Source organism: Solanum pennellii, chromosome 10 (genome assembly GCF_001406875.1).
Source record: "Solanum pennellii chromosome 10, SPENNV200".
NCBI classification, from domain to species: Eukaryota; Viridiplantae; Streptophyta; class Magnoliopsida; order Solanales; family Solanaceae; genus Solanum; species Solanum pennellii.
In genome coordinates, this window is record NC_028646.1 from 69280714 (window position 1) to 69295292 (window position 14579).

General features: G+C 36.6%; 1 long non-coding RNA gene across 1 annotated transcript in view; it reads left to right on the forward strand.

Moving 5' to 3' along the window:
• Positions 1-2681: 2681 nt before the first annotated feature.
• Positions 2682-14579, forward strand: part of LOC114074397 — a 36459-nt gene continuing 24561 nt past the window's right edge. Inside the window, exon 1 of the long non-coding RNA XR_003574794.1 lies at positions 2682-3422. This is a non-coding gene — a long non-coding RNA (uncharacterized LOC114074397). The remainder of the gene's footprint in view (positions 3423-14579) is intronic.

Genomic DNA, 14579 nt, shown 5'->3' on the forward strand with positions numbered 1-14579 from the left:
TAAGAAATTTTGAAGGATTACGACATGAGTGTCCTTTACCACCGCGGAAAGGCCACTGGGTTGTGGATGCTTTGAGTCGTATGGCTATGGGTAGTGTATCGCATGTTGAAGAAGAGAAGAACGGATCTAGTGAAAGATGTTCATAGGTTTTCTCGGTTGGGTGTACGGGTAGAGGATTTTCCAAGTGGTGGTTTCATGGTCCATCATAACTCCGAGTCATCATTAGTTATTGAGGTGAGGAACATCTTTATCCTATATTGATTGACTTGAAGGAGTCAGCAATTGGTAAGCTCAATGAGTCATTCATCCAAGGGGAGGATGGTCTTCTTAAGTGCCAAGGAGACTATGTGTACCAAATGTTGAGGATTTGAGAAATAAAATTCCAGAAGAAGCCAATGTTTCCCATTACTCCATTCATTCGGATGCCACCAAAATGTATCATGACCTTTGGGAGGTCTATTGCTGGGATGGTTTAAAAAAGGACATAGCGGAGTTTGTTGCTAAGTTTCCAAATTGCCAACAAGTTAAAGCCGAGCATCTAAAACCGAGTGGTTTAACCCAAATCATGGATGTTCCTACTTGGAAGTGGCAAGACATCAATATGGACTTTCTTGTTGGGTTTCCTCGAACCTGAACACAAAATGATTCAATATGGGTTATTGTGGATAGGTTGACCAAATATGCCCACTTTATCCCCGTTAAGTCTACTTATACGGTCGAAGAGTATGCATGAATCCATATTAATGAGATCGTGAGTCTTCATGGGATTCCTTCGTCCATCATTTCGGATAAAGGTGCCCAATTCACTTCTTATTTTGGAAAGCTTTTCAAAAGGGTTTAGGTGCTGAAGTGAAACTTAGTACGCTTTTCATCCTCAGATAGATGGTCAAGCGGAAAGTACCATACAGACCCTAGAAGATATGTTAAGATCCTGTGTTATTGATTTTAAGGGAAGTTGGGATGATCACCTACCATTGATTGAGTTCTCTAACAACAATAGTTGCCATTCGAGCATCTCTATGGCAACTTTTGAAGCTCTTTATAGTAGAAGATGTAGGTCTCATGTTGGATGGTTTGAGACTGGTGAGTCTTCACTTCTTAGTCCCAAGATTATTTGTAAGGCTATAGGGAAAATTCGGGTCATAAGAGATAGATTGAAGACAACCTATAGTAGGAAAAAGTCTTATGTCGAAAATAGGAGAAGAAATCTTGAGTTTAAAATAGGTGATCACGTCTATTTGAAGATTTCACCTTTGAAAGGGGTGATGTGATTCGGTAAAAAGGGGAAGTATAGTCCCCGATATGTTTGTCCTTATGAGGTTTTACAACGGGTCCGAAAAGTTGCCTATGAACTTAAACTGCCTAATGAACTAGCTTCGGCTCATCCAGTGTTTCATGTTTCCATACTCAAGAAATGCATAGGCGACCCGGTGTCTATCCTACCTATTGAGGGTTTAAGGGTGGATGAGAACCTCTCATATGAAGAGGTTCTGGTTGAGATCCTTGATTTCCAAATCAACAAGTTGAGGAACAGAAGTTACCTACGTAAAAGTCCTAAGGATTACATCTTGTTGAGGATGCAACATGGGAGGCCGAAGCCGACATGAAGTCCCGCTGCCCTCATCTTTTTGCAACATGGGAGGCCGAAGTCCACATGAATTCCCGCTACCCTCATCTTTTTACTCCTTCAGGTTAGACAAACCTCTTAATAATGAATAATATGAAATTGACTTGTTTTCTAAATAGGTGCATGTTTTGGTAAAAGTTATACCAAATTAAGTTTTAAGAAAATGTCTTCATACTCTACTTTTGCACTTATATGAAATGTGTATGCATGTTGTCTTCAGGAGATTTTGTTGTTTTGGTGTTATCTTGAGAAGAGTGATAACATGGTTACTCTTTGATGTATTTTGAGCTCATGTTGATATTGAGAAGGTTGTTCCTCATAATTTTTGACACCAAATTTTTAACCTCCACAAATAGATGTTATTAATTATCGAGCTTCATCAATTTCAAACGATTTAAAATAGTTGGTCTTATAAAATTAAAATATACATATATATACATATTTTGCAAGTAATTTTAACTAGTCTTGTCGAATTTATAATGTCTAGATAATAAATTTGCTTTGCGTATAATTATTTTATAAATAGGGGAATTTGTCTCAAAAGATATTACTTTTTCGGTTACTTATTTTTCAGTTTAAATTATAGTTATAATTCTGAGTTAACCAGTTTGTAATTGAATTAATCATTTTATAATTAAGTTATTTATTTTATTTTTGTTAAGATTAAGAAGCTTTTAATTAATTTATGTAAATTCGTCTTGCTTAAATTGAGACGTAATTAAGCCATTAGATTAAATTTGATTATGATTGAAGTGAATTTGGGTATCGTTCCTCCTACTTCATCTTTTAAGACAAAAACTTTGGGGCCTTTATTTCGGCCAACTCTTTCAATTCAAGAAACCCTCCAGTCCATTTGCTTTTAATTTTGCCCAATTCCACAAGGGAATCCTATTTTCTTGCAGCAAATATGATAGGTACTGCCCAAATTTTAACCCCCCATTACCAATTTGATCCAGCCCACGCCTTTATATCCCTTGACCCGACCCAACCATTTTTCCCCTTTCAGAAAAGAAAATGAAAACCAGAACAAAAGTGAACCCAACAACGATAGCGCGCGTGAACGGTGAAATAAATCCGGTACGCGCCTCACCGCTCTTCACGTTATACACGGTGATAGACGGAAAAGCAGTGACAACAAAGGAAAGTACAATCCTTTATATCTTTACCCCCCCCCCATCCCTTTCCTTGCGTATGATTTTTAGCTGACAGAACCATGCGAAAACACCCTATTAGCGTGAGATTGCATGCCACATCAATCAAGGATGGTTGGAATCGATCAAAACCGTCTAGTCACCCTTTCTCTTTTTGGAATGGGACCAAAAATATCAGAAAAAGTTTGTTTTTGACAAAATAGTGAAAGATTTTTAAATTCATGTCCCCCCTCCCTTTCATTCATTTTTTATCCCCCCTTTTTCCGAGCCCTACTTCTACCTTGATAAATATTGGTTTTGTGGTTCACTGTTATGGGGGCAGAGGTTGGGGGAATTTTTCTTAGTCGGTGAACATTTTTTTTAGAGAAGTTTCTATGTGAGAAAGAGGAAACAACATGTAGAATTTTGGTTCGAGAAGGTTTGAGAAAAATAAAATATTAGAATGAAAAACTTAAGAAAAGAGAAAGTAAAAGGTACACAAAATATGTGGGTTTCAAGTAGTCCCAACTTCCAAACAAGTATTATAGTAGGCACCAGGTTGCCGAGTCCTTCTTATTGATCGTTGGAATTTCCGTAACTCGTGTGTCTGAAGGAAGCCGAAATCCCTCAGATCGTTGTCATCCCACTTCTCTGCAACTAGAAAGGTAAATGATCTTCCTCTAGCGTCTTTCATCTTCGTTTCTTTCGCTACTCCATTCCGTTAATGTTGCAAAAGTCTAGATTCTGTGGCTGGTTTCTGTTGATACATATCATTGAGGTTGGATAGATTTGAGTATATTATGCCTATATATATCTTATGCGACCTCATGGACATGATTAATTATTCAGCTGGTGTTGTCGATTCTGTGTTGGTTTTCTTTTTGGTGTTTATTTGTTGTGTATATCATTCATTTTTTTATATATATACTGAACATGCCCTTTGATGTTCATAAATTTTCAAGAATCATTTGGTCCTTCATCTTTAATTTATTATAATTGATGTTTTTGTCTTATAGATTTCCTTGTCTATTGTAGTAGTTTTCTCATTTATGAAACATAGTTTTAGCTGTTTTCTTGAGAGTTTGTGTCCCCATTGCCCAATGTGACTTGCTCAAGCGATTGTCGGCTCTCATGTTTCTCGTTTATGTCGTTTTCTTGTAATTTTCCCCCCATTTATTATATTAGAAACATCATCTTTTTTTGCGATTGTAAAGATTTAAAAGTCAATATGAAAATCTTACGTTTTTTAATACCATGTTCGGTCATTTTATATAATCGGGTTGCTTGCATTGCTAAAAAAAATCCCGAAGTATCTAACGCGCTGTCAATGGAAATAATGAGGAATTTTTCAACTGGAAAATCATGCTCGTTTGATGTCTAAAAAAAGGAGTAAATAGAAAAAATGTTAAAGTATTAAGATTTTTCTTGCTCATGTCTGTGTATTCTCATCCTACTTTATTGAGTTTGTCTCGGGAAATTCATGCTTGTGAAGTTTATTTTGTTTAACTGCATGAGGGCATGAAGTGTTCATCTCTATCTTACCATTCGAATTTCATTATCGATTAAGGTGGAAGAATTTTTTTTATATGCATTACTTTGATAAAAATTGAGTTAAATGTTTTGTTTTGTTGCGCTTTGTTTAAAGGATCTTTGATATTGTCTTAGCGTACATGTTCCATTCTGGAGTCTAGGGTCCTTAATCCATTTCCTCTCCATTCATTACTGCCACTAGATAATATACTGTTTCCTTAATTTCATTTGCTTTGCTTTCTGCCGAATCATTGCGGATCCATTGTCGTACATTATGTTTTATTGTGATTAAGTGTTCTGTTCAATTCTTCGTATAATTAGGTACTTATGTATATTATTTGTCCTTTGCATGTTAAACTCGACCGATTTCTTTATAAACCCTCGCCTCTCCTTGCGTCTCAAGAGAGCCAAAAAGGCTCAGAATTCCTTTACCCATTAAAACCCGACGTCCAGGTATCGAAGAGAAGAATTTGAACAAGATTAAAAAGCCAAAGAATTCAGACCAAAGAGTCCAACTTTTTTTAGAATGTCATATTTTTTTATTTTGGGGGTGTAACCCCTTGTCGTCTTTTATTATTTCTTGACTATTGTATGATTAGTTTAGGACAGGTACAAAATCAGTGGGTCAACCCAAAACTCCAAATACCTGTCCAAGTGAACAGAAACCAGATTTAGACCCAAATCTCTCTATCCCTCTTTTACTTTATCTATTATGTGTTTCGTTTTGTCGTTCGTAAAGGTTAGAGAACCCAAATCCCCGCAAGACGCTATTTTGTTTTAACGACTTAATTAAATCGATTAAGTAAATAAACCGAAAATAAATTTTGCAAGTCAAATCTCAGTTTGGTAGTAAATTAAATACCTCATTTTTCAAACAACTCTAAATATTTTTTATTTTAAAATTAAGTTAAAATCATTTTAGCTAAATAAATTAGTTTTTGGATGATGGCGATTTAGTGAATATTTTAGGTGCCGTAAAAACCTTCCTAAAATATAAATATGAATCCCCGAACCCCCATTAAGCATTTTCAATTCGCTTACTGTTTTAATCGATTGAAAATTGGTTTTCTTGACTTTTCTTGAAAAAGTAAGTAGCAACTCCAAACAAGTCAAAAACTTATTAAAACTATATTTTCTGAAAGAAATCTTGAGACAGAATGTCGACTCTGCTAGAGATTTAGAAGGATTCTAACCTTAAAACTAACATGTTTTAGCTATGTGAAATTAACTGTTTATTTGTTCATTTATCGCTTTATCAAAATTGTTGCACTTTCATGGCATAACATCTTCCGTCAAACGACGATTATTTTTTATTATCACTTAAAGGACGATTATGTGGGCTCAAAGTCATTCGTTAACCTAATCTTTCTCGGGGCACTCTGACGAATGTAGTTGGTTACTTGATAGTCAACGGTCGTTAACTGTTCCAGCCTAAGTATTCTGCTTGGGTCACCCTTTTACTATAAAAAAAAACCACTCCTATTCACACTAAGATAGAGCGAAATCAAATCCCTAAAGTAGCACATTGGCCAAAGATGACCCAACAACTAAGGGGTGTTGGACACATTAGAATGACTGCCCTGAGTCAAAAGAGCCCACGGCTCGACCGGATGATCATACTTATATGCTATTTGAAGGATGTTAGTGTGTTTGGAAGATTGTTGTGTCTTGGGGAAGGGTGGAAACTAACTATTTGTATATTTTTGTAGATGTCGAATCAATTCATAAGTTTCAAAATGGTCACTGAGACACCCAATATACTTTGTGTTTGGTGGAACAACCTCAAAGAATTTCAAAAGAGACAAATCTCGATTCACTTTGGCCACTTACCTTCGATAATGGACTTTAAGGTTTGACCCACGTTTATCGAGGTAATTATTTGGTTCTGGGACAACAAAGGGATGGTTTTACGATTTTGTGATATCGAAATAACACCAACAATAGAGGAGTTAAAAGATTGTTTGGATTCAATTGGAACGTGTGGCAAGAGTAAAAAATATCCAGATCATAACATCTTGCTACCATTTAGGCCGACTAGTGATAAATTGAAAGACATCTTACTGCTAGTGGACAGACTGGTTGGATGCTCAAAATATACCATTGATGAGATTTTTGAATGATAGGGGCACGACAACAATTTTAGGTTATTTCATAATCATAGTACTTGGAGACAAACTCAGACAATCGCGTTCTCCGCGTGCCTTTTAGGAATGATGGTGTTCCCTAAAGATTAAGGTAAAAAGATTGATATCCGGATTGTGATGGTTGTAGACTCTATCTTAAGAGGGATTGGAAAAGAAGAAGAAGCAAAGGAACACTACAGTTTGGCCCCGATTAGTTTGGGTGACATCTATCGATCTCTGAGTTTGTGTAAGAACGGATTCCAATTTTTCCAAGGGTGCAACGTTTTGCTTTAATGGTGGATGACTAAACTCTGTGTAAAAAAACGGCAACCAGCAACAGGAGTTGTCCAAGCCAACCCAGACGAGTCCCCTCGATAATTACATATTTTATCTAAGCATTTGCAAGTTCCCAATTCACACTATGAGAGAGGCATGAGCGAAAGTATTCAATAACCTGAGAGAAGAAGACATATAGTTGATGTTTCAGAACTTTATGTCAGAGAAGATATCGGCTCGAGGGACCAAACGTCCATTTTTGGTCCTTCCTGACACCAGAGGAATGCGACCCTACAATCGAACTGGGGTGATGCGGCAATTCAGCAGAAGACAAATCCCACCTGCTGAAGGGGATACTAGCTCCTTCGTCATTGATCACAACAGGTGTGTCAAGATACCTTTTGCCAAAACCATCCTCCAGGAATGGGACGGTAAGGTCAACATGAAAGGAAATATTGCTGAAAATAGGTATGAAGCTGGGTATGTCGGTGAATACAAAACATGGTTGCAGGATGATCTGCGTTGTGTGGTGAACCCAACACCAAGCTTGGGTCGAGAAATTGAGGACGTCCAAATGAGGCTCCAGATCCACGTTTATCATTTTCAGCAGGAATGGGAAAAAATCGAACAGGAATATCGACAAAGAGAGCAAGAGTACCAATCCAGGGAATTTGGAAGCCAAATGGCCTTAGTTGTGATGTCACAAGAGTTAACCGATGCGAGGGCCTGTTTGATGCGTCTAGATACAACCTAGATGAACACGTCATCACTCTTTGGACCATGCCTCCATCTTCCAAAGCTGTGTTTGCTGAGCCGTACGTGGTAAGAAGCAAATACATCATGTGTGAAGAGGTAGAAAAGGAAAGAGGAGAAGCAGGACCACAACTTTCTAATTCCCCTGTGTGGGATTGTTTTCTATTTGTATTTGCAGTGTATTCTCATTCCCAAAAATGTCTCCCCATTTTTATTAAAACTCTATAACAAATTCTATGATTATTTGTGAAACTTATTTTGGGGGGTGCAACAATCTTTATTAAATTACGCAATACATCCTTTAGATCTCTAGGCCTACCCTTCGCACATAGGGACACATTCATGATTAGGAGCGATATATGTGTTGTTAAATATTTATGTGATATGTTATTTTGAATAAGGGCATCGTTAAGCCACTCCTTTCCAGAATTTTCTGAAAAATATATACACAAGTCACTATTACAAAATGTTCGACACTATTTTTCGAGTTTTGAGTTTCCCAAACAAAAGAAAAACCCTATCACAAAATCCTAAACACTACTCTACCCTCTCATGAAAGGTGAGATCACAACTATGGACAAAGGAAAGAATATCAAGACTGAATCAACCGAAGAAAACATGATGGACATACAGAAGCAGCGCGGAAAGCGCCTATATGAGCTATTGTTTCCTCCTGAGAACCCCAAGTTAGAGAGCATCGAAGAAAGTTATGAGGAAGTGGTCACCCGCAAACCTTCTCTCAAAGGACATCTGGTAGAAGGGGACCAGAAAGTCACTCTTGAAGCATACCCACAAGAATACCGAACAAGGATGGAAACCATTTCGTGCACCCTCATTTTTTAGCACTATAGGTCGAGGCGTATGTTGAGGCCCGTTGAAAGAGAATCTTCCCAAGTGGAATTAGGGGACATCCGCAAGACTTGTGAGTTTTATCCCAACCAGAAAGGGCATACGATAGAGGAGTGCACAGATTTTAAGAAGGTGGTCCACCGTTTGCTCGATATGGGCAGTATTGCGAACAGTTGGGGTGACTGCATCATCCATAGTTTTCCCCATAATTATAAATTACCACACAACTTGATTAGAGGTCTCAAGGGTATTTGGCTTGTAACAGGGCTGAGGGAAAAGGTATGACAAATTTGACTTAGTGAATTCACCTTTTTAATGCATTGTTATACTCATCTTCACCTTATCTGATGTTCTTATCATTCTTTTCATTTGGAGACTCAATCTTCAATTTTGATTCAAATTTTATGAAACCCCTTTTATTTCATAAATACTTTATTTTTCAATCAATTTTCATGTTCTTGCTCTTTTTTATGAGGGGGGGGGGGTACTTATATTTTCTCTGAACGTCAAGGTTGAGGATCACTTTTATTTCTTCTCTTTCATATGACTTTTTTAATCCTTCCTTTCAACAATTTATCTTAGGCCCTAACTTGGGTTTTGCCTAAGTTGACTATTCAGAAAATTCAGTTTATAGAAAATGTTTTATGAATATAAGTTAGGGTAATAGGCTTCAATGAGGCTGGAAAAAAATAACATAGGCTCTAATGGTGCAAAGATGGTTACACACCCTCACAATGTAATCACAAAAGGTATGAAGATTCAATTTTCTTCTCAAAATTTATTCCCATTACCATCTCTTGCATTCACCAGGGCTAAAAAATTGACTAGTAAGAAAAACTCTAGAAATAATAATGCATGCTTTAAAGTAGGATCTCACCATACACGACACATCAAGTACATTCATCCTTCACAAGTATGCAAAATTAAGTAACTTGCATATGATGTTAATGGAAAGGCTTACATCAACACACAACTAGTCAACATAAAATTTCAAAGATCTTTCAATAGTATAGCAACACCGTTTTCCCCTTGTAACACCAATACAAAAAACATTTTTCATCAAGATCCCTATAAAAGACATAAATATTGGACAAAATGGATCCTTGAATATCCATAATAAAAACACAAGAAACATCAATATTTAAAAAACTCAGAAAATCATGGGTCAATTTATAGAGAAACAAACATGAAACTAAAAACAACCAAATGTAATAAAACAAAAATTCTAAAGTATCTAAATAAACAAAATACAATCAAATGAGAATATAGGACATGTTACCTTACCCGACCAAAAAGATACTAATAGTTTCATCAATACTAAAAATAAAAGTACTAAAGTAAGATCATTGAAAATTCCCCCTAGCAGGATATGCCCATGAATAAATCTGATCCTCTGGTTCTTAAGGTGTAACATTACCTTAAGCATAGGTAATCAACACATTAGGAAGAGGAAGACTTTAATCTGTTGGACAGACCCCATTAGTACCAATCATGGAGGTCTCCATACAAGATCTATCCAAAGTAGCATGTACTATCAACTCCAAGATACTCTATAACTCAGATAAGGCTTCTGCAGTCACCTACTCATAAGCCTTCAAAAACTCATCCTCATCCATCTTAGTAGCTGAATCATTTTCATGCTCATCAACTATCGACTCACCATCTACTGGGTGCTTAGCTATCCTAGAAGGTTTAGCTCCTATAAACATTGTCGAGGGTACAACACATGGAAATTGGGGTAAATTTACCTCCCCATAAAATAAAAATACTTTTGGACCTGAATGGGTTCACGTCTTCGCCAAAGCAGCTATATCACTTCTCAACTCGGTGAGCCCCAAAAACACTACCATCTTATCTCAATTACTCCTCGACTCTAGAGACGTTATCTAGACTCTCCCCATGGGAATCCATTGTAGCTTGATGTCTTAGAAATTCAATCCACATAGGGAACATGATAGCCCAAATAGACGTGATAATCATCTTGGGCACCTACTTCTCAAAGAGAGACACCCTAACATCCACTGAATGGGAAAGGTTGCCAATTCAACAGATCAAGGAATGTGTCAATGGAGGAATGTATGAAGAGGCAAGTATGGTAGTGGTAGATTACAATGGATAGAGAAGACACATAATGAAAGGGGAGCAATACCTAACGACTTCACAATATGAGCGGGATGAGAAACACTAATTCTAAGGTATTAGGTTGCACTACCAATGTGGTATTAGGTGATCCATGATTTTCTCTCTCTGCATCATCTCTCAAGTGATTGGCATCAATCCTTCGAATATCATTGGATAAGGCAGAGGTCACTCTAACATCAGTCCTCTCTCGAAATGGGACTCCTATCGCTTCACATAGCTCAGTGATCAATAAGGGGAATGGTAAGGAAGTCTATGCTGCCTATCTCGCATGAGCATTTCCTCCTCATAATTTTGCCCATGTGATCCCCTCATGATCAATTATGACCCACTAAGACTGCCTGATGGTTCTGGAGGGTCGACTCATTTTGAGAAGGCATGAGGTTGCTTCTAATGAATAAAAATAAAAAATGAGCCACTATGAATCGATAAGGCAAAGGTCAAGGAGGAGAGATACCTGAGGGATTTGTAATATCCTCGGGATAAGAAACACCGATTATAAGGTATTAGGATCCACTACAGAGGTGGTATTAGGTGATGACAACTTCTTTCTTGCCGCATCATCTCTCAAGTAGTTAGCTCGATCCTTCAAATAATGTTGGATAAGGCTGGGGTCACTCTAACATAAATCCCCTCTTTAAATGGGACTCTCGCTGCTTCACATATTTGAGTGATCAATACAGAGAATGGTAAGGAAGTCTGTGTTGCCTAGCTCACATGAGCATTTCCTCCTCAATAATTTGGCCATGTGATCTCCTCCTAATCAATGATAGTCCCACAATGATAGCCTTTTGGTGTCGGAGGGTTTACTTGTTTTTAGAAGGCATGACATTGCTTCTGATGAATACTTTCACGACCCGGATTCTTGAATCCGAATTGCAACTGGGGTCGTTGACCTATTAGAGGTCGCAGACAAGCCTATTCTTGCATTCATCACATTCATCTACTTAAATTTGCAGAAAGTTTAAAACTTTTTAAATGTATGAAACATACATAGACTTCATATAATTATTAACTAGTTACATAATATACTAAGCTCAAAGAAAAGGAATAGCCATCTATCATAAAGAATCAATTCTAAGGGAGAATCAATATATCATAAATAAGTTTGCCAAACACGGCCTTATTACAAAAGATTCGAAAAGATAGTATCTGAAAGAAATGCTAGGGAAAAATCAACTAGTTATGTCTAATACTAGGCTAGACTAAAACTGTAGCATCCTCGAAATCAAGAGGACCTACCAAATGGTCTGGAGAAAGCTGATGTACAAACCGCTGCAATAAATCTTCAATCTTCTTGGTAACCTGCACCTATAAAAATAGTAAATTGTATAGGTTTAGTACACCAGTTGTACTAAGCATGGGTGTATGCACACATACAAATAAGGCTATGCATGATCAAGGAAAACTCTTCCTAAAAAACATGCCATTTCTTGAAAGTGAGGTCAGTAGACTTTCCTAATTAGTTAGTTGTCAATTGTGGTGTGAATATGATGTATTTTAATGCATTCAAAGCACACAACTAATTTTCTATATGATCACAAGACAATAGAATCATCAACATAATTTTAGAACAACTAGAGCGAAGATTTGATATTTTGACCCTCTTGAACCCGAGAGCTCCTCTCTGTATACTTAGTTTATTTTTAAGTCTTTTTCTTCTTCATGTTGTGTAGTTCAATAATTCCTTTATTCCTATGTTTTACTTACAAGTCCAATAATTCTTTGTAGTCCCACACCAACAATGAATCAAGTAAGTATTTCAAGAGATTAAGAAAATTATTTAACTACAATTTGGGGAATAAAATCTTCATAAACCAATCATTAGTGACTATATCTATTATTGTATGATTGTCCTAATCTAAGAAGTCATTATAAGCCAATCTTATTTGACTAAGATCCTTTACCAATAATATAAAGTCATTACAAGACAATCTAGTTGTCTTTATCATTTTCATAACATGAGGATTCATTATTAGCTATGCCCTTTTCTTATTGTCATATTCATTGGACATGATTGGACTATCCTTACAACAACTCATTCATTACAAAAAAGTATTCATTAATAATTCATAAGCCAGTCTCTATTGGCTATGCCACTTATTTCATCATTTTCATATTAGGGAAGTTATGAAGCTTTGATTTGCTATTATGTTTGTACTCCCCTTTATTGGCATTATATAACAAGTCATTATAAGCCAATTTATTTTGGCTCCACCCATTATTTGCTGAAACTTCATAAGTATTGATATTGGCAATTGACATACTTAAGCTCTTCTTCATAGCTCACTTTTAACATTCGTTCCATCATCATTCTTTGTTGCTTTCATAGAGACATCTTTAGAAGTAAGATCATGCGAGCTAACATGAAATCAAGTATCTTCCCCACACCGAAAATACGTGATTCACCGGTTAAAATGAATCTAGGTCATGTGAGCTACTCATGAAATCCAGTGTCTACCCCACAACGAAAAGGGGTGATTCCCGGCTAAGGCAAATCCATCTCAAATTTTTACCCCACATCGAAAGGGGTGGCTCACCGCTATAGTGAACAATGAATATTCTTTTGAGCATTAACCAACATAGATCATGTGAGATGAACATGTAATCCTGTTTCTACCCCACACCGAAAAGAGGTGATCTCACTGGCCGAGGTGAGATCGAGACATACCTAGCTCTCTTAGTTGGAAACCACAGGCTACTTCCTATGTTGGGTAGACATAGTTCGAAGACTAGGGACTTAAGGAGACTACTTATGCACCTCGGTGTAGCCTCTTCATATGAAACTTACAGGTGCAAGCACATGCTCATAACTAGTCTATCGGTGTTTTGCTCACTTTCATTATCTTCTTTATCTTTCAGTGTGGACTCAAACATTATGGAAGCTTGCTTCTAGATAGAGATTTACTTACTCTATTGATGACTAGTCATCCCGACATTACATTGGTGAAATGTGAATTATCCTTACATATCATCCTTTGGTGTTAATGAGACTAGTCTCACACATTCTAACACCGTCATTCGTGAATATTTTTAACATTGTAGCTTCGGTGTAAGTGAGGCTTATCTAACTTCTTTTATCACCTCAATCTTGTCACTTTCTTAACATAGACATCTTTAGTTATGTTATTACCCACGTTACTTGCTTACTTTTGTTAGTATCTTCATATCATCGTTTATGGATGATGAGCACTTCATTCAATGAGTTACATATGTTCATGGTTCATTCTTTTAGAGTATGTCGGGAGTTGGCCCAATGAATGGCATGCCCTTGAATATGGATTCATTGAATTACTTTATAAGTACTGGTGATTGTCATTTCCTTATTTTGGCTACATATTATTGGCATATGCTTTAGTATTTGCTAAACAATTTTGGAAAGGATTACATAACCATCTTTGTTGGAATAGGCCCATTTACATTCATTAATGTATAGTTTGGTATGTATGAACCATTAGCCAATATTTTAATCATTTAACATAAATTTATAGACATTTTCATGCATCCTTTTGGGACAATGTACTGTTACCCAAATTATTGGCATAAGATAAGCATTGCACTCAAGACTTGATTTCATGTAGGTCCTTTTAACCAATCTTATAGTTCATAACTTTAGGGATAACATTTTTAAACATCTTGGACAGCATCATATTAACATTTGACGAATATAACATCTTCATAACTTCACAACAACAGCAAGTCAACATTCCGACAATAACATAAAAACTTAAACATTTACGGACGTAACTAGCATATCCTCGATTCTTAATTCACGTTGGTAACATTTAACTTCATACGATTAAAATTTCATGAGTTCATTAGACATTCATAATTCAAGAACCCTACACATTAATATCATACAGAACCACATACTAAAAACATGATCTCTAACCTTTTCAACATTGAAATCGTACAAGGATACTAGGGAAAGGAAGTTCGACGAGAACGATGGGAACAACCCTAGTTTTCAAGATCACATGAATCGTCCAAAAGAAAGTAATCTTGGAGAAAAAATTCAAGGAGGAAAACCCATACCTTATGTAGAACCTAACCTATGAATACCACCTTGAATGAAACCTTGAAGGAACCTTGAAATTGCCCTAGAGAAATAGATATACTTTCCGCCTTTTTCTTTCGTTCGTTGTTTTCTGA